This window comes from Hermetia illucens, chromosome 5, assembly GCF_905115235.1.
Source record: "Hermetia illucens chromosome 5, iHerIll2.2.curated.20191125, whole genome shotgun sequence".
In the NCBI taxonomy this organism is placed as follows: Eukaryota; Metazoa; Arthropoda; class Insecta; order Diptera; family Stratiomyidae; genus Hermetia; species Hermetia illucens.
In genome coordinates this window covers 26,634,605-26,662,046 of record NC_051853.1, presented here as the reverse complement: position 1 = coordinate 26,662,046, position 27,442 = coordinate 26,634,605, and the positions used below count along the sequence as shown (strand labels likewise).

The 27,442-nt window shown below is 42.9% G+C and overlaps 2 protein-coding genes across 2 annotated transcripts in view; one reads left to right on the top strand and one right to left on the bottom strand.

The window, feature by feature from the left end:
- The window catches only part of LOC119658228 (protein artichoke), a 517,332-nt gene that overhangs the window by 288,661 nt on the left and 201,229 nt on the right, over window positions 1-27,442 (bottom strand). Inside the window, exon 5 of the mRNA XM_038065501.1 lies at window positions 8,756-8,783. The gene's annotated coding sequence lies outside the window, so the exon portion shown is untranslated. The remainder of the gene's footprint in view (window positions 1-8,755; window positions 8,784-27,442) is intronic.
- LOC119656993 overlaps window positions 1-27,442 on the top strand; it is a 176,898-nt gene that overhangs the window by 104,353 nt on the left and 45,103 nt on the right. The window lies entirely within an intron of this gene.

The window sequence follows — 27,442 nt, the reverse complement described above, 5'->3', positions numbered from 1 at the left end:
GGACAAAACAAATACTTGCTGACATACCTGGTATTAAATGCTCCTTAAAATTCGACAACAGAGCTTGAATTGACTTAATACCTCTACTTCCAATCCCACAAAGGCCAACACTTCCCGTTTTTGAATTATTCTTCCAGTCTCCTGAGCCGGATTATAATTCAATGCAAATATTTTCCAAAACCATTCACTCTTATAGTTTCACGTAGACTTTACTTTGCTCTTGGGAACTCCCAGCCCGGACAGGAGCAATATCATAACAATGAAAATTTTGAATAAACACACTTGTGGTTCGCCCCCGTCTTCCTGTCGACCTCAATGAACAGCTCCGTCTGACCACAATTTGTTCACACACAACCCACCATCCATCGCCTAATAACTGTTTATCTGTTAATGCTATCTCTGGGAGCAATTCACAGGACATTAGCAAACCGAAGAGGATTTTTGCTTTTTCTTCATCTATTATTCGTTGGGCGGTATTTTTTGCTGTTTACTGACTTCATCATTGTGTCTCCTACCCACATCCTCGGGCTTACTACATAGGATAGCCTATTCCTCCGTCTCCTACTGTTTTATCGGCGAAAATTCCTCTACTTATTCTAGACACTTGAGGCTGTAGTAGTCATGGTCATGTTTCGGAGCACACCAAGGACAAAGGACGACGATTTCAATACGGATAATGTTGGAAATCTCGAAACGGAGGAAAAAATACCAACTGAATGGGAAAAGCTCTTCTAAGCACTCAATTATGAAAATGAGATGAAAATTAACGAAAGGAGAGGCGAAAAGAATTGTGTGTAAGAATCTGATAGGGACATACCTAAAGATGGGTAGAATGGGCGTAACGGGTAACAATGGACAGGCCCAGGCGAAATCTCTTTCGTCCACTTTGGAAGGGCGGCAGATTTATAATCCCACGCCATCGGGATAGCTGTCGGCGTATATAACATATACTCCTATGTATATATTATACCTCATTCAAAGGCATATAGCGTTTTTCGCAAAGAAAATGGAATTATTTCCTGGAGCGGACCTCCGTATTACATATGCCATTACGTGTGTACATAGGGCTCCCTGCATTTAATTTGAACGTGGAATATTTTACGTGAGAATGTGCTTCCACCGGAAGACCAGATGCATTCTTTCAATTAATGAATTATTCCATTTGAAGATAGCGTTAACATAAGGTACGTGGTGCTTCCTCTTTACTGGAACTTTTAATTTATGAATTCCGAGAAAGAAGCTATCAATACGCTTATATGTTTTAATTAATGCTTTTAAGTGGTTTCTTCAGTACAAAGCATACTTTGTTGTTTTTTGGTAGTGGCAGATGCAACATTCCAATCTTTTTGAAATTTCACGGTAGAGTAATGTTGGCAAAATTAATCAAAAACAATGTGCTACCTTCTCTTAATTCTTAACAGGAGAGCGAATCAATCAGGATATCCAATAGTGATGTCAAAATAAAGAACGCTAGTCCAAACCAAACATCATTGGTGTCAATGCCTAAAATTTCGAATTCATGCCAGATATGTCCAGGATTTTTGTACCAACCATACGTAGGTGCTTATGGCTGACCTTCAGGGCAACTGCTCTGCCGTACTTGTAGACCATAGTCAACCTGGTCTACGTGCAGATGACTTCAATTTGCAAGTTTCAAACTAGCGCCTTTCTCCGATGAAACAAGGGCTAAGGTACATTTCCACCCCCTTCTAGATAGAGTCTACTATCCATTCCTAAGTGGCATACTATGAAGTCTGGTCATTCTTATGAGTGTGCTAGGTATTATTGTGAGGTAGAAGTGTGAACGTTCGAAGGGAAACCTCTCAAATATCTTTTGGGATGCATCTAGGACTAGTGAAGTGTCTTGCCCTGACCTTGGTTTGTGCTATCTTTAACAGAGGAATTCGGTGAGGTGCCCTTCCAGGTGGTCCCAATATTTTGCTCTGCGGATCGCATACATGGGCGTAAAAATGTACAGGTTTCGCTCATCATGGTGACAGCTGGAACGTCCTTCCTTCGTCTTTGGAAGAATAGGGCTGGTTCTTTGCTAGAAAGAATGAACATAGATTGGAGGTTGTATCTGAGTGCTGCAGGCCAGCCCCCCAAAGGCTTGGGCTAATCCCGTCGTTGGATTCCACAGAGTTGACTCTCCCGTTTTCCATTTGATTTCATCACAAACAATCCCTTAAAGCACCGTTGGGCCAAGAGAAAATATTGTGCAACCTTGGTATGCAGGGGTTGATCGGAAAGAATGATTGAAATGCAGGAACTAATCTAGAATAAAGAAGAATTGAAAACACAGTTCAAAAACTCCCTGGAAATACCAACATTACTTTCGCTAATGACAACGCTCATGGTCGAGTGCGAGTGGTGACCATACTCCTTATGAATAAATTATGAATTTTACTGCATCACAGTCCTCTTCTTCTTTGGCCTTTGCCCCGTGCAGTAGCAGAGATAGCTCTTCCTGATCGGCCATTTTGCTGCGTTATGTGCTGATATGGATGAAATCGAGGGCACCATTTAGCGTCGTTTTGAGTCACGCTGCTCCCTGGGCGGAGGTGAGGCAGCGTCTGACGATTTGCCTCTGCTCTGGTAAGAAACCGTAAAACCGTCGTCGGTTGACTTTTTTTAAAAACCATTTAGCGTATTAAAACATCGTTGTTTCGCCGCCCTTTGGGCCGTTCCCGTTGACTTCGATGTTCCGACCACTTGTGACAAGTGAGTTATGGTCAGTGCAAATTATGTGTCCGTACCATCGAACATTCCTCTCTCGGAATTTTTCCACAATCGACACAACCCCATATTCATGGCGAAAATCCTCCCCACTTCCCATTTCAAATTCAAATCGGGGAAAAATTATCAAGCATTTCGATAATTTTACAGTTCCACTTTGTTGCGCCCGACGAAATTTAATAGTTTAGGAGATTTAATAGTTGATTGGCCGCAGAAGACTTTGGCCTACATGTTCGGTGTACTCAACTCCTTATAAAGCTCCCACTGTAGCTGACTGGAAAGCTGTCACTCTTAGATAGAGTTTATACTGACTTCAAATTTTTTCTTTTGACTAGCGAATTAATACGGCCTCTATCATTTTTGTGTTATTCAGTAGTGGGGGACTCAGAGGTTTTAAGAGTGACTGCCTTCCAGAAGTTTCTAGAAATATGTCACTTTGGGGCTGCATGTTGAAAAGCCTTCTAATCTAGTCTCTTAGAGGTTCTGTACCATGCCTTTGTGTCAAATGGCAATTCATTTTCTGCACTTTTGTCGAGTAACCGTCAGAGGTGCAACATAACTCTGCGCCCACTAAATAAGGAGATGAAGTTCGAATACAGCAACGACAACGAAATTTTAGCATTTTATTGGTGGCGAAATAATAACTTCCCTCCAAATGTAATTAGGAAGGGAGATTCACGAAACATTCTCTAGGTGAGTGCTCTACCTACGCGCATCAGACACCAACTTCGGCTGCCACGTGTAGAATCTAACGCTGATTCATAAAGGAATCGGGGTTGGTATTGCGTGTTGCACTCGGTCTGTTTGTACTGACTGAAGACTGTACCCTACCTCATACCTCCATCATCCTAATTTGGACGAAGAAGTAAACCTGTGTGGCGCCACCAAGGGTTCATATCCCTAGTTTACTGAGAGCCCTGTGAGAACTCTGTCAAAGACAGTCCTAAGTCCTTTAAAGAAATGAGGAGAGTAGAGTCACTATAGCTGGAATGGCCGTGTAAAAGCCAGAGAGTGAGTGGGAGCTTCTTAATAGTATTTGTTACCAATCTATTACTTTTTTACTCCATCGAGATAGTGACTCCGCTGTGAATTCGGGCTAGCTATCTACAGATTGCGAATTTTTTCCGTCTTCCCTTGAAAATGGAATTCATATCTCAGATAAGGACGGATTTGCCAGTAACGACGTTTAGCTATCGTATTAGGACACCATTTGATTTTTGGAATGTTTGGGCCCCTCCTCCAGGACAATGCTCACTTTCTCCAACTTGAGCGTGAGTTCCAGTGTTTCAAGTTGGATACTCTGGAGTTAAGTAAGGTTAGATTGTACAACCCAAGAAATCAGCTCTCTTCCTCGTGCGGCATTATCCCATCGTACTCCAGAAAACGTTTCGAAGGAAAGCATGAACCCCGTGTTGGATTAATGGTTATGGAAACGACAAGGCAAGCCCTAATTTCTGTGAAATTCTCATTCAGATGAATAATACTCTAACACGCATCAACGGCGTCTTTCGATGCAGATGAAGAAAAGGTTTTATATAAGAAATTGGACAGAGTTCAGGATAGATTGGCTAAAGGTGCCATTATAACCATGGTGGGTGACATGAATACAAGATGGACTCTGACAACACGTTGTTCGGACATGTAATCGGGAGACAAGGTCTTTGTGATCGTAGCGATAATGGCGGGTGGTTCATAGATTATTGCAGTTTCCACTATCTCGTGATTGGTGGCATATTATCCGAGCACAGAGCTTACCATAAAGTGGACTGGATCTTAGCTGATCAGAAACGTATGAGCAATCAGGCTGGCCACTTTGCGATCAACTGTGGTGTTCTGGATGTGCGTAAGAAGAGAAGCAATGACATCGGCATCGAATGGAATCATCACCATCGCTTGCCTTAGTGTACGTGTCTCAACCAAAGTGCCTAGCAGAGGTTAGTTAGTTAGTTAGGTCATTCAACACTGGACTATCTCGCTGGTCGGACGGGCATCCTTTTGATAGTCCATTCAAGAATATTTACGAGCTCACAATACTCTTTTCTCAGGCACTGCTCAGGCCTCCGGCCATGATCCAGTGGAGCGTCACAAGATCTAGCTAACCGCGTTGTCATAGAAACGGATCGATGAGTGGAAGGGGTCGAAGGCGATATTAACCGCATGAAGCGATCACGAGTATGACGCGTTCGAGCTCCCATCCAGTACGAAATCCCGAGATGTTCAAGATAGTCTGCACCTTGACAAAAGAGAATTTATTATTACACTCTTCAAGGAATCAGAAGCTGCTGGAATATCGAATGATTTACGAACCATCTACCCCATTACAAAAACCTGGTTGTAAATATCACTATTGACACCTCACTCATGATAATCAGCAGTTGACGAGGTGTAAACAAGAGTTCACCACGGTTCTAAACCATATCACATAGATTGGCTAAAGGTAACATTATAACCATGGAGAAATATCTAGTGCCCCTAACATGCAGATACGAACTGCTCTTTAAATAGAATTGAAATTATCTCATTATTCAATGTACTCCAAGGGATTAAGGACATTAGCGCTGCTATTAGATAATAATCATGACGGTGCGATCCGACCTTTCCTATAGAGTGGAAGAAAGAGATGATCGCTAAGATTCCGACATCCGTCTCGAGTGCGATCGAGATAGTTAAGGGCTCCTTGCTATTGCAAAGACAATACGAGTTATAGACTTTGCCGAGCCTGACGGCATAGCCCCTATGGGCTAGTGCCCCGTTCAGACCGCCGTAATCTTGTATACATTTGCACCCGTCTGACACAGGAGCTCTCGTTTAGCTTTAGGTTATACAATTTTCTGTTTCAGGGTTCGGTGGGTTTCCACGCATCGTATTTGATTTTTTTACTGCCACTAAAAAACTGCAGTGTCCAAAGATACCAGCCCCCTTTCGCTACGTTCCTGAGCCTAACTAGCGGCTGGAACGGAGGCGTAGAAGCGCAGGAAACTTCAGTCAAGCTCCATTATTTACGGGCGGAGCTTCACGGTGCTTTGTAGCCCACTGAGTTGAGGCTTAAGAATAAACCTAAAAGTTTTCCTTCCTTATCGTAAGAAGCCAATTAAAGGTCATAGTAATTTGACCTTACAGCTACAACCTTTGGTTATCAGAAACGGTTTCTGATTAACGACAGCAATAGCAAGGGTCCTTAGAATATTCGCCTTCTGAAACTTGAGCGGAAATTCCAACGAAATAAGTTGGACATTCTGGGTCTCAGCGAAGTAAGACGGTGGAGAGTACTCATCTCCTTCTTGCGGCAATATACTTTGGTACTCTGGAAAGCAAAATGGTAGCAGGAGAATCGAGTCTCGGGTTACTTCTGACAGCTACTGCAAGGCGCGCTCTCTTCACCTGGGACAAACTTCTAACTGCAAAATTCCGGTCCAGGTTAAAAAGCATTTCAACTGTACAATCCTATTCACCAACGGAGACTTCTGATATATTGGAGAAGTATGCTTTCTACGAGCAATTCAACGCAGTTCTGGGGAGGCTTGACATTGTCATGGTGATGGGTAATTTGAATGCCAAAATAGAATCTGACAACACTTTGATCCGACATGTGATGAGAAACGGAAGGTCGCGGTTCAAATCTCACTGGTGGCAGTGGAATTTGTATCGTGATTTGACGTCGGATACCAGTCGACTCAGCTGTGAATGAGTACCTGAGTCAAATCAGGGTAATAATCTCGGGCGAGCGCAATGCTGACCACATTGCCTCCTAGTGTACCGTTACGGTCTTGAATGAAGTGCTCTAACACACTTCAAGGCCCTGATCCAACATGGATTGTTGCGCCAACGATTATTATTATTATTATTATTATGTGATGAGAAAACATGGGCTTCGCAACCGCAACCGTAATGTTGTTCGAGCACAGAGTCTGTAACAAGGTTGCTGGGTTTCAACTGACGTACACAGTACGACCAGATCGACTACTTCGCGACCACCAATAGATTCATAAGTTGTCTTCTAGATGTATATAATAAGAGTGGCATGGACATCGGCCTAGGAAGGGATCACCATCTGATGGGTGCTTACGTTCGCTTGCGTGTTGGGTTCACCACTTCTTACAGGGTTAGGAGCTGCGGCCTCCCAAGTTCAACATCGACCGATTGTACTATCCAGACGTCACCTGAAAGTGGGAGACCTATCTTGTTAATAGGACGGCAGTGTACCGCCTGAGGATATTGATGAGCACAGCGCCCCTATAAAAATGCTCTTTTCTCGGCTGCTACAGAGGTCGTTGGCCACATGCCGAAGGCGACATAAGATCTGTCTGACTGCGGAGTCATGGAAGCGGAACAATCAACGAAAGGCGTTGAAGGCCCTACTGACCGCTGCAAGGGATGTCTCATCCGTGATGATAAGCAGCTGGTTCTTAACAGTCTCACATCCAGTGAGGTTCCTCCTCTTGCAGTTGGAATGTCTAGTCGCCGTAACATGCGGATCCAGAAAAATCATTTCAGCCATCAACGTAATCAAACCGGGTAAAGTTGCTGGACTTGGCGGTCTCCCTGCGGAGTTATTTATTGCTTCACCTACAGTTACTCAGATCTGCTACTTCCACTCATACAGAAATTTTGGGAATCCGAGAACTTTCTCAGAGAGTGGAAGAGGAAGGGAGAGAGAGACTTCAAAGCAGGGGACGGATTTCGAATGTGCCAATTGGAGGATATCAGCGAGGCCACTGCCATCGCAAAGATAATTCCTAAAATAATCCTGAAACGCATTAAAGAACATTTTGAGAACTTTATCAATAGAGAACAGCATGGTTTCCGCTCCGGGTGCTCCTGTGCGACTCATCAATTTCGAGAAATCTTTTGACGACGTGAATAGGAAGTGTACCTGGAGTGCGTTACGCAGAGGTGCATTCCAGAGAAGCTTATAGCTTGCGCAAAATATCACGTGCTGTGTTGAGGTAAGAATTCGGAGGATTTTGAGGTTCAAATCGGAGTCCGCCAGGGTTATATTCTGCCACGGATATTATTTCTTCTTATCGGTGACGTTCTTCATGCTGCCTTGTCCAGAGGACTTGGGGGAATTTAATGGACTATGATATCTTTGTTCAAACACCTCGACGACGCTAATGATACCTGTTTGTTCCTTTGGCGGGTCATGGGCCTTGTCCAAATGGCTCTGGGGTTGGAATGAGAAATAGGTAGAGTTAAATGAAGATAAACACCAACAAAACCAAGGTTCTTAGTCTGGCGGGCCGTCGCACTTTCCCTAACCGCATTAATGGACAGAGCATCGAAAGGCGTTGGTCAATTTGTATATCTAGGAAGCATGGTTTCTAGTGACGATTGCATCGCGCTGGATGTTGCTTGGCTGCCCAGTCTAAAATCTTGAGATGCAGTTTTCTCAACACTAAAATCAAGGTTAGGCTATTTTGTGTTAGTTTCGCTTCACATATTATGGTCGAGCGACAATTGCATTGCGGGCTACGCCATGCAGAATAGTTGAGGAGGAGTGCGAGCGTCTCGGAATGTCGTGTGGAGCTGAAGTTCATTTCAGGTTACCGCGGACGATGGCGCGTAGGTGAATGGGTGAACAAATAGCAATTATATTCGTGGTGTCTTTTGCCATTTCTTTAGGTTTTTGGGATTGCCCTGTTTTCTTAATCGACGTTGCTGCAGTCAGAAACTTCGAGTTTGTCGTAAACATGAACAGTAATAAATGGTGAATTTGGAGATTGTTTTAAGAAGTAGTTTTCGTCATCAACTATGCAGTGGTACAGGAAGTTGCTGCAAATTTCGTCCGGTTCACTTTACATGCGAAGAAGGAGCATTCTCACGCGGCGATGTGCCTCATTCATTTTTAAGACTTCCAAAACTTCTTCAGTTTGGCATACTTTGTGGATTTGAAGCAAACAAAAATAAATTTTCGCATTTTCAATTTTTTATTAAAAAAAAATAGAAAAATTCCTCCAGCTCTTGCATAATATCGTGAATAACCCACATCACTTCAAAGCCGAGAGGATATGGTACTTACTTTCAAACCCGCAGTTAAACGGCAGTTCCTGAAAATAATAAGATATTATTTATTATTTACTTAAGAGGAGAAATATGTAGAGAAATAGGTATTCCAAAAACATGTTGTTTTCAATGGCAGGAGCAAAGTCAAGAAAGGCAGCAAAGTCAAAAGGCCCATGGAATAGATCGTTGTAGAACCGGTATAATCTCAGGATCGGAGTGAAGGTATATACCGGCATCCAGCAAATGAACCTAGACGACGTCCATACTACATTATGCCTAAGGAGTAGAGCTATCTGTCAGGCAATTATAGCGTGTAAACGAGGAAGTCCATCAAATTACACAGTATTAAAATCAGAGTTCCTGCGCTTGGCCGAAAAAGGTCGACAGTCAGTTCATAGGCAATTTGTTATCATAGAAAGCAATTGAGCCAGGACTTCCAAACCAGCTAACGAAAGGGTATATTTAGACTTCAAAGGAAAAAGTTGACGCAGTGAAACAGTTGTTTGCGTCAGTATTCGATGAACAATCTTCGAACTATACAAATAATCCAGAACTATCTTAATCCATACTAACAGATGCCTTCTGCATAATGTGGTATTACCCCGAAACTATATAATTAGACGCCATACCCGAGGTAGGAAAATATGAAATTGAAAACTTTCTCATTTCCATTGCAAGTTTCAACAAAGTATCTCACATTCTCACTGGATGGATATGGAATATGCTTAACAAGCAAGTATTATTATCCTTCAAATATTGACAATTCGTTGCCTCCTGATTGCCAAGCGTATCTCATCTTCTTGCACCAAATTAAATGCATCTGTCGATACCCATTTCAAGAGAAATAATCCATATCAAGGCTCGCTTGCAAGGATATCTTGAGACATTTTCCAGTGACACTAATAGGATCACATTCACTGTACAAACAGCCCAGTGAAGTCATAGTGGCTACACTGCAATACTCTAATATCGCTCCGGGATTATTGGCAACACACACAAGAGAGACTGCCATGTGCAGGCGGTGCCTCTTGATTTACGTCAATTTCTATGGGAATTCCTTCATCCTTCCAATATTGAATTGAATGCGAATAACGATATGTGTTGCTGGCACAAAAGTTTAAGCTGACATTCCTGTGTCTGCAAGGAACAGGTATGCTTGTATTACAATGGACAATTCAACGTTGGATTGGATATTCCAAAGTCAATTTCGTAGATTGCAGCTACGTTTGTCGATAGTGCAAGGATTTTCGGTAGAAATACCATTTTGCAATCTGTCTTAGGTTCATTTGAAAGACAACCCCCAGTGCTTGTGGCAGAATCTTTGTTCGTTTTAATCTGATAAGGATAAGAAATATTCACCTGTTGGTTCCTTTGTTTCGTTTGATGCCGGCGAAAGAGTGGTAACTGCTTGACCGTTTGAATGACGTTACTATAATTACTAACTCTGGTTTGAACAGAATTGCATTGGGAAATTGTAACCTAAATTGGATTGGATGCATTTGCTTTGACTTAAGTTTTCCCACAATATGCCTTATTCACTAAAATGTGATAAGATTTTCAATAGACTGAACTGTAGATACAATCCATGTAGAGGCCGTCTTCAGGACAGCTGTTGTTGATTCACTAATGGCTTTCCTCGAAGCCAGGCGCAAATCAACTGAGAATGATATTTTGAATGACTGAAAACCCTAAAGGCATTTTGGAAACTTGCGTCAAACTTCTACTAGCAGATATGCCACCAATGGTAACCGTATTTTTGACTAAAGAATTTATTTTTAATACCAGTTACCAACACACAGGAAGCTACATTTTTAACTCAGTTGACATTTTTTTATGTCCTAGAATCGGTGCGGCGACTTCCTGAGATGCTCGCACTTATCCTCTACTGTTCTACGCCAAGTGCCCTTGGGACGACCGACTCGTCAGCCACCTTGGGAGAATGAATTCCACTGTATGTCGTAGTTAGTTTCTCCGGAATGCCTCATGCTGTCAAAAGCTTTCTTGGAATCGATGAAGAGCAAGTGTAGCGAAGATCTAAACTCCATACACTCTTTCAGAATGATCCGTAGATATGTAGGGTATTGCCATGGTCAAAGCAGGAGGATCCGGAGTGGAAACCAGCCTGCTCTCTGTCAATCAAGCTTTCAAGATGCTCTTTGATGCATTCCAGAATTATTTTTGCGGGCGAGGGGGCCCTTAAGTCCAGTAGCTTTACTCAGTTTAAGTGTGCTGATCGCTGAAATGATTTCTCTTCTGTTTGAAGGAACAGTGCGTATACTCATATTACGCATGTTAAAGTGTTCTGTCCACCCCTTCAGTTGTCCATCATCGTGGCTGAGAAACCGAGCGTTGACATCCTTCACAGAACCATCGGAAAATTTACAATCGCATGCAAGCCCTTTCGTGACGCGGTATATACTCCTGAAATCATTGCGGTCTGCCGCATCTTTCGCTTGTCTGACCTGCGTAAAGTAAATTCTCTCCTGCTATGGCGTATACTACTTTGAACTTTGCGTGATTTCGCTTGGTATCGGATTTTGAGCGCGTCAGGCCCGTTCCGTCCGATCCGTTCGTCGATCCGCTTCCATGATACCGCAGTCAGGACATTAACGATGATCTGTGTAACATCCGTGAAAAAAAAAACACTTTTGATGGTGACCCAATGCTCATCGATATTCTCGGACGAGTTACTCAGTATATCTACCGTTCGAATAGCAAGATAGTTCTCCCACTGTCGACCCACAGCTGGGTCATACAAGGGGTCGATGTTGGATTTAGGGAGTCGCATTCCTCGAACCCTGCGAGAAACGGCGGACGCGACCTCCAGAAGGTGGTCCCTTTCAAGGCCGATGTCAGCTCCCTTGTTACGCACAGACAACTCCTAAATCTATTGCTGATTGCGAAGTGGTCGATCTGATTGCTCGTATTACGTCGCATAAATTCACGAAACTCCCACCGATATCGTTACGAGCAAGGTGTTGTCAGATCCCACCTTGGCATTCAGCCCATCACAAATTACAATGTCATTTTAGGAAGCCGAAATGGACGATTTCAAGAGATGGATCATAGTGGCAAATAAAAAACGAGACCTGAACAATGTCTTTGAGCAGCGAGCCCTCAGACAAATTTTAGATCCAGTGAGGGAAGGACATAAACGGCAGGAGATTTCCCAGCCACCTATTTAAGGGTGAACTAGAAGACAGACCACCGATACCTTGAAACTAACTAACTAACTAAGTAAGTTACTCCCCATTCAGTCCGGTCGCCGAAATGTTGTGAAATGTAAAACACACCCGGCAGGCCTGCCGGTTACGCCAGAATAATCGACAATGTATCGGGTTGTCTGTTGGATTTGAAACACTCTCCACGTACTGGTGTTGAGACGCAAATTTGAGATATTCTGGTATTTGACCTTTCACAAAAAATGTTTATCAGGAATGAATATATAAATTGTCGCCATTTACCCATTGGGGTTATAGCGCGTCGAACCCACCTTCGAGCCATCGCTCGCGGTTGCACGAAGTGGCTTCAGCTTCTGAGGGCTCCCGAAACGCCCGCAATCCTTCTCTTGGGTGGTGTCATCGTCGGCGACCTTGGATTGGATTCTACCGTATGGCGCAGCTAGCAATGCCTCCTTAATATGTGATCTATTCATTGCCACTTGCGTCTTCCGATCACATCGCGCACAGATATCAGGCCTGTTCGCCAACCAAGTTATCCGTTTGTAAAAATATATGTTGTGTTGCTGAGCTTTGAGCCTTCGAATGACAGTGAGTGGAGCAAATACAACTTCTAACAACTTGTAACAAATTGTATGTCAGATTGTAACTCGTCCTACCGTGGTTCCGGAAAGTCCACATACTGATGTTTGAGATAAGCCTTGTGTATCCACCGGGCATTCTCCACTTAGTCCCATGTTGTTTGCCATGCAGCCAATGACGTCACTCGCTCACTTTGTTTCCTTATGCTTGCCTCCTGATTCCCGCGCAAATGGCTTGCTTCATTGGCTAGAATATCGACTGGCATCATCCCTGAAATCACGCATGCTGCCTCATAAGGTGTTGTCCGGTAGACGCAACATGTTTAGAGAGCGTTTAGCCGAAATGCAGCTTCAAGCTGTCTGCGATTTTCCCCGATTTTCATCGCCGACGCCCCACTGGTGCCGCGTGTAACAGGACAGAGCCGACGACTCGTGATAAAAGTAATCCTTGGCTATATTTAGGGCCTACATTTGGGGCATCCTTGACGGTGCTTTCTGTCCAGTAAGCTTTAAGCGGGGTGTAAGGGTCACCTTAGGGTGGAACCTTGCTCCCAGTTATTTCAGCGATGACTGAGAACTAACAGCATGCGCTCTGATGCAAATTTCAACAGTTTTCTGTTTGAAAGTATGGTCACTCCAACAACATCTGCAAATCCAACGACAACGACTTGCTTAGCAGAGGACAAAGAACAGACCCCTGCAGAACTCCTGCCGTTATAACATACATCTTCGACTCTTCACCCAAATTATAAAAGAGCTTCTATTGTGGGAAGCTCCCTTCGTCGTATGCTTTTCTGGCCAGCTCAAAAGCCAATTTGGTAGTATCAACCGCTGTGCGAGCCTGCCGGAAGCGAAACTACCTATTTGATAAAAAGTTATTGCATCTAGACGGTTACAAATTATTCGCTCGAGGACCCCATCGATTGTATTCAGAAGATAGGATGTTGGTTCGCTTATTGGCTTACCTCTCTTCAGAATCAATGCAAGCTTTTGCATTTTACACTCTATGAAAAAGAACCTTTCTATTAGGCAGTCTACCAATACTTGTGCGAGCATACTTCATGCCATTCTAATTGCCACTTTCAGCTCCTTGTTGAGGATTTGGTCAATACCGGAGACTGTGATATCCCGGAGCCTTTTTCACTGCTTCCGAACTTCATCCGTGGTTACTGAAGGGATGTCCTTGGCGCTCATTAGTATCATTAGGAAGGTAGTTTCGGGATGTTAGGCAAACAATCTCGAAAATATCTCCCACAATAATCTAGGACACATAATACCATGTACCATCACCGACTTATACGCTCTTCCCCATGAATCAGAATTTATCTCATCAAGGAGTCGCTTGAAACAATCATGTTTATATTTCGTCCTACTCCACTGCAGTTTTTTCCGTGCTTGTTAATATTCGAGGTGCCTTTGTTCATACGCTGGCGTGTTTCTTCGGTGTTGACTCCACCTTCTGGGCTTCACGCATTCCGTAGGATACTTCGCTCTTTCAGCGTTCAACCAGTAATTAGGGTTGCGCTTCCGAGAGTGTGTAGATCTTGACATGGATGCATCACATGCTCGGTATATCTATTGGGACAGCTGCGATGCTTTTCTATGGCCATTCCAGTAAACTCGGTGTTCCACTGCAATTCATCCAGAAAAGTATCCTCACCAAATGCTCTTGATGATCAACCAGTTTTTGGTTTCTAAAGATAAAGATTTATTGTTCTGGGTCCCTTGTCAATAGTAATATATTGCGCCTGGAGGTAAGTAACATGTCAGTGGAGACGTTTGACCAGCGAATCACTTACGAAAGAAGGATCCACGATGGAACCCAGTTCTCCACGCCTAAATGTGTTTACACTTCCGTTATTGGCCAGGGTGATATTTAGGTAAAAAGACACCTCGAGTAAAATTTTTACGCTTTCATTTATTTTCCGTTTTCCCACTGTTTGCCCACTGCCTGCCTGTCTGTCTGTCACACCTAATTTACTTGGAAACGAAATGTCAAGAAATTTAGTGAGAACGTGTGGTCTTTGAACTTCTTTTACATACAACGGGTAGTATCGTTTTGGGCTCCCCATGCAATGGAGGTGATATTTTTTTAAACAGAATATGGCTGTGTGGGGTGTCAAATGAAAGCGCTCAATTAGTACTTTTCGAAGCTGATGATATTTTTGACACCAGGTAAAGCATAGTGGAGTGAGGGCTCAAAATGTGTACCCCAAGAAGTGTAACAGTATCGTTCTCAGCACCTATCTAACCGAAAAAGCTGAAAAAAAATCACAATGATGCATTCATACGAAATCTAGGCCTCAAAATACACCCGATTACGATATCTGCTTGAATAAAGTTATTAACAGTATATTTCCAAATTATAGAAATTTACCCGAAAACCCCCTTAAGTTTGGAAAGTTTGACAAAAATCCAACCATTACTAACGAAGTTATAGACGATCAAAATTGTGCATTTCACATGAATTTATCGCGCAATAAAACGTGTATGACGCCATCATGCTATAAAGTGAACTCATATGAACGGCGGAGGTGGAGTTTGAAAATACGTATGTATATTAAGGAATACTTTGAATTGAAGGTATACGCGAATGGAAAAACCTGAATAGGGAAGATGAACACGAAATTATTATACCCAAAGCGCCCAGCTCCCGGCAACCTAACTTGTTTCAAACTGAGTCTCAGACCGAGCTGCTTAAGATGATCATTCCTTTTTAGACAATTTGCTAAAGATCAACTTTGCTGTCAGATGCGAGGAAAACACCATCTGCATATAGCAGTGTGTATTATGCTGAACGTTGGATGCCCCGTACTGTCTGTCAGATATCCTTAGATTCCCAAAGTGGTAATTTAGGCTGCAATAGCTGGTGGGTATTCCTTTTATGATCCTTTTTTGGTGAGGGTTAAATAATCCTCCGTGCGTTTTTGCTCATGTCTCCCTGGAGGACTGTTCTATTTTTGGTAGGTTCCCCAGTATAGTCCCCCAAACGTTCCGTTTTAGACCTAATTTTCATAGACATCATTCCTTTCCGATTCCACAAAAGGATTCTGGTCTATAAAGTGGCACTCTTGTTCCTTTCGTGGTCAGGTCATGCGTTACCCCCAGATGGCCTAGAACCTAGGGTAGTAGACTTTATTGTGCAAGCCAACCATATTCAATTTATTAAGGTATTCCCATACCAGTTTAAGACTGAGTACCCTGATAGCCACCTAGATGTATACTTACGGAAAGAAAAACTGAATTCTTATCACAAAAACTGCATTTACACAGACCAGAGAATAAGCAAGATGGAAACCACAAGAGACATAGTGATTCCTACAGGTAATGCCTGACTTCATATTAAATGTTAAGCTTCATCCAGCAAGAGATAGGCTGTCATTTTGGCCTGGGCAGGAATGATCACCTTTATTGCTTTAGGTGTTGTCAAAAGGCGGGCGGTGGTGGTTTCGCAGAGAAGTTTGGTGGTTACAATTCTTAGGAATGACACCTACTTGTCAAAGGTGGACCTGCGTCCCTCTGCAAACAATGTTTATCCAAAAAGCTTCTTGTTTTTACCAAGAATTCACATGAATATCTTAAAGAGTTTGTTTTAAAAATAATATTCTTTATACATAACAACCTACTCCCGATAGTTCGGGTAGATTCCATTCCGTTTTATCTCATCTTTTTCTTCCACATCAACATTTTTGTCGCCTCAAAGCAATCCATTCATCCTTTTTGTGTCTCTATCCTATCCCGGAAATGTTTTCTTTTTCTTGTTTCCCGAATTTCCCTTTCGAGGGGGTACTACTATGTGAATGTATACTTTGAAAATCATTCGAAGTACCAAGAAAAACTGGATCGATATTCCCGATGTAGTGGTAATTGCCAGGAATGATAGTATAGCAAGGAAGCTCCTCTGGAAGTATTCTCTAGAGGATTTCCAAGAAATCTCTTTTCTAAGATTTTGCAAATCGACTAGGGGATTACTCAAAGGCGTCTACGCAAAAATTGGGCTATGAGTGTTTTTAGACTGTTCCGATATGCGAAAAAGATTCCGTTGTTGCCATCATCGTCTAGAAAGTTGGAACAACAAAAAGTGTTTATGTTGTTTCGAGTGAAATGCTCTCTTCAACGGATAACTGTATGGTTATGCGGAAGTGTATTCTCATGTGAGGGATTTTTTTTTTGTTCAGATATTTCGCGAGATATGTATACTTTTGATTTTCCAAAAATAAGAAAATAACCAAATTTGTGAAGAGGCACGTGCAATCGAACCTTCTTGAAGAGCGATAATGCTGGATGAAAGGATAAACGCGATTCCGAGTTTCTGGAGGTACTAACCCGTGCCGAAAATAGCATCAAAACAGTTATTGCTCGAGCACCTTCATGGAACGTCTAATGCTGTATTATTTATAGCAATTTAAGAAAAGTTACGGATACGGGGAACAAAGCATCTTTATCGCAGAAGTAGAGGCCCACATCCACCTTCAGAGCCGCTTATGAAATATCATTCATCTAACAGTTCAGCACCATCCTTCATCTGCAATTCATTAGATAGGACCCCCCGAGGACTTAAGCTTCCCGAGGTAGCGCTAAGCTTAACTAGGACTTTCACCCCAATAACCAGCAGCATGATAAAATGCCTAACAAATTGACTTGGAGTATAACCGCTAATGACTCTTAGGTTATAAATCTTGGCATATTTATTTAATTTGAACAGACTGGAGGAGACGCACAGCAGGAGTCTGCAACACAACACTTTCCGCAACGGAAAAAATATTAAGTATCTCAACACAAAAGCGAAAATGGGGAAGGAAAGGACGAGTCATTTCAGGAAGGATTTCCTGCGACCGACCTATTGCCGCAAGGAATAAACTCTTCATAATCTTCACACATAAGCACGTATTCAAGCCAACCACCGTCGACTGATATATTGTTTACGCCACAATTAAATCCTTTTGAAAGCGCAAAGTGGATTAATTATGAAGGGGCCCGCTAGGAGTGTCAAGCGTTAATTCTATCTGACGGTGTGCAGGCACATATTATGCGGGAAAAAAGGAACAGATGGGATTTGAACAAATCTGGGAAAGGACGCTGCCATTTAGTTTTTTTCAGCTCGTACGCTTTGACACTCACTGAAAGTACTTAAAGTACTTCGGAATAAATCTGAGCAACGAGAAGGAGAATGCAGATATATATTTAGATTAAGTTTGAAATATCTCGCTGTGGAAAGGAGTAAGTTTTCTTTTAAATTTTAAGACAATTATGCAAAGGAGTACCTTCAAGAATTTTTGACTATATTTCTGGTATAGTCGAATTTGGTTGCTACCCTCTAAAAATAGGGTTAGATAAGGCGAAGGTGGTTTGACAGTTTCTTACCAGGGCAGAGTAACTCGTCGGACGCTACCTCACCTCTGTCCTGGGAGTAGCGTGACCGAACCGGTTCGCAGAAGTTAAATGCTCCAATATCTCCTTTTTCTTCAGCCTTTATCCCGTTCACAAACGGGTCGGTTCGCCGTGATCGGCCTTGCCTTTTGGCCCTATCAAATGCCTGATCTGGATGTAATCTCGAGGCTTTCAAATCCCCATCAAGCCACCGTTGTTTAGGCCTGCCTTTTGGTCATTTACCATCAACTTCAATGTTCAGACCAATCTTGGCAAGTGAATTGAAACTTTTCCACGATCGGTGCAACCCCATAGCGGTCGCGGATATCCTCATTTCGGATGTGATCAAAACGTGTCACGCCACTAGTCCAATGTAACATCTTCGTCTCCATTACCGCAAGACGCCGTTCATTGTCTTTTATAGTTGGCCAACACTCAGAACCACAGAGAGCGACAGGACAGACAATATTGCGGTAAATTTTCGATTTGAGACGTTCATTGATACGTCGATCCGGTCTAACATCAAGTGAATGAGGACTTAGGACTCTTCAACCTCTAAATAAAAATACCAAATGAGCTCCACACGGGCAAACTTCTTCTTTTTCTTCAGCCTTTGTCCCGTTCACAAGCGGGGTCGGCTCGTCGTGATCAGTTTCACCATTCGGCTCTATCGAATGCCTGATCTGAATGCAATCTCGAGACTTTTAAATCCCCATCCAGCGTATCAAGCCACCATTGTTTAGGTCTGCCTTTTGGTCGTTTACCGTCGACTTCGATGTTCTGACTAATCTTGGCTAGTGAATTCTCGTTAGCGCGAATTATGTGACCATACCATCGAAGACGCCTCTCTCGCGGTTTTTCCACGATCGGTGCAACTCTATATCGATCACGGATCCTCACTTCGGATGTGGTCAAAACGTTTCATTATATAATTCGTAAAACATGACATGACTGCGAATTACATTGAAGCTAAATCCGCCAATAGTTTAGGCCAAAGCTTGGCTAGAGCTGAAATATTTGATTTGACTATTGAGGCACCTAAGTCTGCATCCACTTGATGCCAGACCGGACCAAATGGGGAGCATCTTACACCTTCTTTTTTTGGTCCACCAACCCTCTGTTTTGAGCTTAGCAGCTTGAGTTTCTCAAACAAAATATTTCAGCTATTGGCAAGCTACCATATTTTGCGAATTATATAATGGAGAGATTAACTCCTGCAACCCGCTTCTGTCACACTTCTTCCAGAGCAGAGGTGAAACAGCGATGTTGACGTTGACATTGCCTCTACCCTGCTAAGAAGCCGTAAAGCCACCTTCGCTTTCTTATTTTTTGAAGCTAAGCCCAAAACAAGGAGTCCTTGGACCAAAAAAAGAGAAGGTAAGTAGCTTCTCAGTTGGTTCGGTATGGCATCAAGTGGATGCGAACTTAGGATCCCATAATCCCCAAACCAAAAGAGGAGTTAGATGAGTTTAATCTTATGAAAGAAACGTTCAAGGACCTTTGAATTTACCAGGATATTGCATCGCAACTGGGTCTATAATGGAACTACGCTTAAACGAGAAATAAGGTAAAGTTGGTTCTGGTTCTGGGAGAAGTAAGGCAAAGATCTGGTTTGGTAAACTTGCCAGCGTCCGCTCTGTGAGTAGCGGCTAGTATGGGAAACTATGCAAAGGACGAAACTGTTGATAATTCGTCCGATAGATTTTACAACCATTTTAGCGGAGTTGCAGAAGCTAGGAGGTAAATTGAAGAGGCTGTTTACCAAGCATGCCTTAGGAAATCGCTTTGCTGTGAACTGCAGACGCAATATCATCCCTAATTGCATCAAGTGGTATCCGACACGTTTATGTTACCCAAGCTCATGGGACTCATATTAGCTCAAGTTTCAAAGTGCTCGTACTTTCCATAACAATGAAAATTCGTGGCACACCAGAATCGAAAATACTGAGACCTCTACGCGTGAGTCTGTTTGTGAAATACTTCCCAGTTTCCCTTGGCTTCATGGTTGAATGTAAACCCGATAAATACGGAATGATGGCTTTGATTTTTTTCTTGATATTGTCGTGTCCCACTTTCCTCTTACAAGTTGGTTGCAACCACCGATTTCGAGCCCAAAGAATAAAATATCCGCAGAATAATAATAATAATCGTTGGCATAACAATCCATTTGGATCCTTGAAGTGTGTTGGAGCCGTAACGATACACTACACGATTATAGCGCCCTGTAGGAGGCAAAGTGGTCAGCATTGCGCTCGCTCGAGATTATTATCCTGAATTGACTCAGGCACTCATTCACAGCGGAGTCGACTGGTACCCGACGTCACTGCCACCAATGAGATTTGAACCGCCACTTTCCGTACGACATCCTAATGCACCAGCCACTGAGCTATCCGGGCGACCACACGGGATAATCTCCTTATTCGACGCGTGGATGGGCATCCCAAAATAAGAAGTGTCATGCTGAAGTCACAGTTTCTGAAAAATGCAAGTCTCCCAGTAGTACTGCTGGAAGTGATATCAATTTAAATTTCTGAAGTAACCACAAATCCGCAGGCGTCAAAACTCGATAATTATACCCTATGGAGACCGTAAAAGGGGTACCTAGAAGTTCATGGTATTATGTATTCATCCACATATGGTAGAATCGTGACTTCCTGCTGGGAAAATATTTCCCGATGCACTCGACGAATACTGATACTGAAGTAACTTGGGGGACTCCCAATTTTTCGGGAATTCCAACAACCTTAAATTACGCTCATCACATCCTACTAGCCCTCCTACTAACTATTGCGCCGATTCTGCAAAATATGCTTTGGCTTTCTCCTGATCTTTCCAAGAAGCCTTCAATCCTTCTCTACTGTTCCGTATCACCCACTTATCGGCCCAGAAGAGATGATACTATTGGACAACATAGCGGACAGTGGAGTTGTCGCTCTTTCCAAAGTTGTTCAAGTTTCTTTCGAGCTCGAGTACATCGACGGTATGATGGAAGCTGGTGTTAACAAAGGCTTGGAGTTTTTGAGTGATAGCGTTCATGTACTCTCCCTTATAGTTTCCAGATTTTAAGTAACATTAACTTTCGCTTCTTCCACTGGGCAGAGAATATTCCTTCTTTAAAGCCCGCCTCGAAGGTGTTGGCGGAAAGGTCAGGCCTGAACATCACTATCAGCTTCAAAGCTCGGTTGGGGATGCCTTCCAAACCTCGGGCCTTATTATCACCAATCTTACCGCATATTTCCCGCAACTTCTCCTCGGTAACTGGATATATCAAGCACTCGTTGGCCTGAGATACCGTTTCTCTTCTGCTGTCCTGGTGGTGAGGAAAAAGAGTGGTAACAATTTATTTCAGGAGGCGCGGACAGGTCGCCTGGGGTGATCCCCGCAGGCTTTTCATTACCTCCCTGTAGGCCTCGACCCAAGAGTTTATGTTGGCATCTTCGCACAACTGTTTGAACCAGTTCTTTTTGCTTTTGCGATCGCCACCTTTAGGTCCCTCGACCTTCGTTACCGGGTTTTCCTCTGAGCCTTCTTAGCATCGTGGAATCGCATGCTATCATCATCTATTAAGTAATCTGGGTGGCTTTTTCAATGGCCTTACCAACTAAAGATATATCAGATTCAATTGCTGCAGAGAACCTGTCCTCCGCGAATGCGTCCAACTCGACAATCCACGTGGCAATTTGTGGGAGCTCTTTTTCAAGCTCGATTCGCTCTTGATCTCCATGTAGATCGCCTGATGGTCACTGTGAGTGTAGTCCTCACTAAATTGTCAAGCGACTCTTCTGGCTTAAGTGGTGGTCAGGAATATCAGGTCCACTATAGACCCCAGGCCCCCTCCCATGAAAGTATATGAGGTCCCAACAATCGCCAGTACCACGTCCAGCTCCACGAATACCTCCAGCGTGACACATTCTTTCACATTCGTTGTCCGGCTTCCCCATTTAAGAGCACATTGGAATCACCTGTTATCATAGTCGACCAACATCCTCTGGCATCCAGAACAAAAGCGCTCAGCATTTGCTTATACTCGTCAAGTGCAACGCTGGGTAGAGTATGGCAGCTATATATGATGACGCTCTTCGGGTGCTTCATTATTTCCTTCCTTCGGGTGATCTATTATTTCCTGGAAGGCTTGTGGACTTGCGAAGCCTGTTCGGTGCTTGATCCAAATACCACCACCGTGATTTCGATTTGGCTTACTAATTATGGCACACCAGCATTTTTCACCCGGATGGTTTTCAAAAATAAATCCGGCGCCGCCTCGCAGTAGTTAAAGTTGATTTGTATCAACATCATCTGCGACTTGTGTTCAAGGTTTTCCTGTATTCCGGGCATTTGCTGCTGCCTTCAATGTGCCGATAGTCTATCCCTTTCTTCTCTTTGTACAGTTGGCAATTTGGGTCTGCTCTACAGTCCTTACTGATGTGGACCTCCGCTCCGCATTTCCGGCATAGTTTCGATGCGTCATCGGCACTGGAACATGCCTTCACGATGTGATCAAAACCAAGGCATCTAAAGCACCGCTTCAGCGACACCTACTCTCTAAGGCGACACATAACCCAGCCTATTTTTACTCTCCCTGCTGCCAACAGTTTAAGTTCTGCTTCCACTGGTAGACTGGGCTTTTCATAGCGCCTTTACTGCTGACTATTGAAGTCCAATCAGGTCGAGCTCTTTTTCCAAAACCTCACGAACCTCCTCCTACGTGGTGACCTCATTATATCCTTGCAGACAATAAAGATCTCCAGTATCTAGTCCTGAGTTCGACTCCCTGTCCTAAGAACTTTTCAATTTGACTCGAGAATTTATCTGCCGTTATAGCCTTGGAGTTCTTCAACTCCAACATAAGATCTCCTTTCTGGAACCATCTAATGCGGCTAACATTACTCCTAAATTTGAAAGTTCAGGGTTTGCCTTCACTCTCTTGTCAGCGTATGACTCTTCGCCACGCTTGGAGATAATGAAAACCTCAGGTCGTATCCTCCTCCTATCTCTCTTTCTCCGAGAGCCCACCTTTCCCCAGACTTCCACATTCTACATAGGGGGTTCACACCCTCTTCCTGGAATTGCGGCTAAATGAGATTCACAAATAGCTTGAACCGTTCTTCTTACTTGCTGCACTTTTTTGGGAGTGGAGCCGTTTTTTCTCTTAGTTGTTTGCTGGTCGGTTGACTCGTCCAACCATTCGGGCAGCCTCTTCCTCAGTTTCTTCTCTCCCGAGTTTTTAATGGGCGTCACTCGTGTTGCCCAGCGTTCTGAAATCACTCAATTCTAATGGAAACAAATCTGCTATTACCCAGACTTATGGAATAAGGTTAAATAGCAGCAACTGACGTCTAAATCCCTCCACACAATGAACGAACGACTTGCACCGCTAATAAAGATGAGCACCATATTCTGATAGGAAAGTCTATACCAAATTATCCACTTCTATTCCATGTACATGCTACACAAGAACACCCACTCCTCTATGAAAAGGCGCACGACTTTGTAAATATCCTTTTGCCCACATGACAGCGCACATAAGCCATCCAATCTTCAGGCATTGTCAACGACTTTTATTACAGAGTATTATTTTTTCAGCAATTTTTTCATTAAACTCTCGATCAAAGTAAATCCTAAGACGATTAAATTTTATTTGACAACGAACGAAGTCCTCAAAAAACTTCCCTAATTAATTAGTATCTGATTGTTCTACTGAATAACAAGGACCCGAGCCATGCTTTGATATTTGCTTTCACTTTGTATTCATACTAGAAACACTTTATTTGTCAGTGCCGACAGAGACATTCTTGAAAAACCCGGCAGCCTCCATGTCGATGCCCGGGTCCTTGGAGCACGAGCCCCATAACTAACATACCACTTGGAGACGTCTATGCCCTCAACTGAATATTAATGCACATGAGATGGCGGCGGTATTTAACATGGCAAGTGCTCCTTTCTGTGTCAAAGCCACGTAGCGAGTGAATGACGAAACATAGGAACAAAGTGCTCTTTTCTCGTTGTTTCCGAGTTAAGTGAGATTTCAGCGTGGAAGACATCATAAGTAGTTAAACTTAAATAAGCTTATGCATATTTTAGCTGCTAATTAGTATGCAGAATAATTTGAATATGCACACACCATAAATTTCAGCGATAGTGGTTTGGTGTTAGAGATAACGAAGGAGTTCGGCTGTGGGTGCTGAAGGAATCCGGAGAGGATTTTCTAGTAACTTACTTGATCGCCTTCTGATATTTATATCCTGATGTCTAAGTAGGGATCCTTTTCTTTTCTCATGCAGATAGTTGCATTCTGATTTAAGGTCCTGTTTCCATAGATACCATCTCTAGAAACTTTAGCGGAACTGCTGCATTGCATTTTTCAGTTGGAGATCGATGAGGTGACCACCGAATTAAAGACCTACTTTTCCTTACACACTACCCATGTTTATTGTGATTGCTGCACTATGCATGTATTTCAAAGGGGAGTAGGTCCTGTTTTTCTAAGGAAGTGAAGGTGCGCTAAACATTACTTTAGTATGTAATTGGATATCATACCACATTTTGAAAAAGATGATATTACAAAGTAACATCACAAACCACAACTCTCATTACCCTTACCGTACATATGATGTTCTAACATCAACATTAAATATTAACATTTGGTAACCCATAGTACCAAATATTACTTACTACTGGAATAATTTGGCCTGCATTTATTTCATCAGCATCAGCACTCGATATTTCCCTCGGCCGTTTGTAATAGCAAAAGTAAACCAATGCCATACACACAGGAATAAGCAGACGACATATAAACGAGCGCTCATCGACAACTGCCACCGCGACTATTGCTACCAAAAACGGTAATGTTAGATGATGTTATATTACAACATCATTTTTGTAATACGGTAATTCGGTGATGCTTGGTAATGCGGTAATGTTAGGTGATGTTGTAATGTTTAGTTCGCGCTCGGTGATGATATTGTGATATCACAGTTTAAGGTGATATCACTTTTGTAATACTACATTTCACCTGCCCATCTCCATTAGGAAGTCTACGATCTCATTCAATGAAATGCAGATAGACATGATCGAAAACCAAACAATCGCTTGAACCACGGTATCTAGCGTTAAATTTTAGGTATAGTTAACCTTTGGTTACTTTATCATCATTCTTCCTCGCTATAACAATAGATATATCTGAGGATCATTACAAGTATACCTACAATGAGGCCATCCCTTACAAACAGTATAGTGAACCGCCTCCTATTACTGCTTTCTTCGAGTATCTTTGAGTATAGCGGATTTGCTTTCTGGAGATACCGAACTTGAAATAGCTACGCGCAAAAAAGTCAAGAATATTTCTCGACGGATGGTTGCCATGTCGTAAATGTTTATAGTCTTCCGTGGATTGGTTTTTATCTAACTCTAACATTCTTGGGCAAGCACCCAAGTCGCCAAATTTACGACTTGTGGTTTCGTCCAGAGTAGAGGTAACGCATCAGACGCAGTCTCACCTTTGTCCTGGGGGCAATGTGACCGAAGTGGTTACAAGGTGGTATTTGCTCCCTTCTATTCATCAAAAAACTCGTCATGTCTATGAATTATAACGAACACAAATCCGCCTTGTAAAATTTTTAGGCCTACCCCAGCCGAGGCTAAACTGAAATTTTGTTTAAGGATCGAGGGATTTCTTACTGGTCTGGTCCGCCAATAAGTGAATGCCGGACTTAGAAATTCCTCGATCCTTAAACTTAAGCTGAAATATCACTATAGTTACTCCACGGTTCTTGCATAAGTCCAGATTTGAAAGGATCATATTTGACTGGGGGTTTAGTAATATGTTGACATTTTCCTTTGAAGAACTTGTCCCTTTTTTGAAACGCACACAAAAACAGAAACACCCCCACCACAACACAAATATGGAGCAAGCACATTTCTCGAATGATTGACTCGCCTCTTTCAGCTAATATGACAGACTAGGCCTCTTTCGATTCCTTCATTGCAACCGTTGTTGATAGTTTTAATACTCTAGAAATCCTTGCTTCCTCTTTATTGCAAATATGCCATGGTGGAAAATTTTGGTAGTCAGTCACGATTTTTCAAGATACATGTTCACATTATACTGATTGAACGCGTCACACCTTACTGACCTCGTGGGTCCTGGTTTAGTGAATGGAAAGATCGGTTTGCCTCTTAAAGGGAACGTTGAACCATTCGACCTATGTGGACTTCGATTCAGATATGAAGCAAGCATAACGTTTTGCTCAAGAGGACAGAGCGTTTGATGATGGTTGTGCTACTAGCCAGTTCCCTGTGCTCTCGGCTCTGCATTTTTTTTTAATGAATCGAGGGATGATAGTACAGGGAGTAACCGCACCAGACGCGCAAGTTTTACCAACAAGTCAGCAGGATGAAGCCTTATGCACCTCGATGTTCATCCTGCCGAGACAAAGAGGGAAATCTGATTTCTGACAGAATGGGCATATCGGAGGAATGGGTTGAGTATTTTTTGATGAACTGCTCAACAACCAAAATATCTGCGGGTTGGAGTTCCCACCAACTGAAGACGACGGGCAAATACTGCCACCAGCGTACATTCATCGGCTTAAAAACCATAAGTCGCCAGGAGCCGATGGAATTACAGCCGAATTGGCTACATATGGAGGCGACCAATTACACCAACTGATGCTCAAAGTATGGGACATGACGACTGGCAACGAGGCATTATCTGTCTCATACATAAAAAGGGGGATATCACGCAGTTCAGTAATTCTGGAGGTATCAAATTGCTGAGTACCAGCTATAAGATATCCTCCTCTATCTCGCTAGGCCCGATAGCTCCATACGCCCAGAAAATAATTGACCCATACCAAAAGAGGCTTCACTCCAGACAAATCAATTACATATCAGATTTTCTCTGTGCGGCAGGCGATGGAAAACTGTCGGAATATACCGCCTATGATAGCATAGCCAGGGAAAACTGTACACGGCCATGAAAGAATTCGGTATCCCGCCGAAATTGATAAGACTGACTAGGCTGACCTTAACCAATGTGTGAGGCTAAATAAAAGCAGCAGGATCACTCTTTAGACCATTCGACATCAACAACGATCTACGACAAGGGGATACCTTATCATGCGTCCTCTTTAAGGTGGCCCTCGAGAAAGTGATCCGTGATGCTGAGGTAAATATGAGGGGTACGATTCTTTCTAAGTCCACCCAACTACTGGCCTATACTGACGATATCGACATCATAGGAAGAACAACTCGAGACATACAAACTGCCTTCATCCAGATCGACCAGGCGGCAACTAATGTGAGATCTTCGGCTGCACATCAATGAAAGCGAGAATAAATATATGGTGGCAACGTCAGCACCAAAAACCAACCTACCAACAACATCAAACCGCACTGGCCAAACGCGAAGAATAAAGATAGGAGACTGCGACTTTGAGCCGTTAATAATTTCCCCTATATAACGGCGAAAATCGCAACTGATAACAGCTAGGAAGACGCACGATTGTTGGTAGCCAACAGTCTATTTCAGCTTAGAAAAACTGTTCCGCTTGAAACGTCTCACCATAGGGTCCT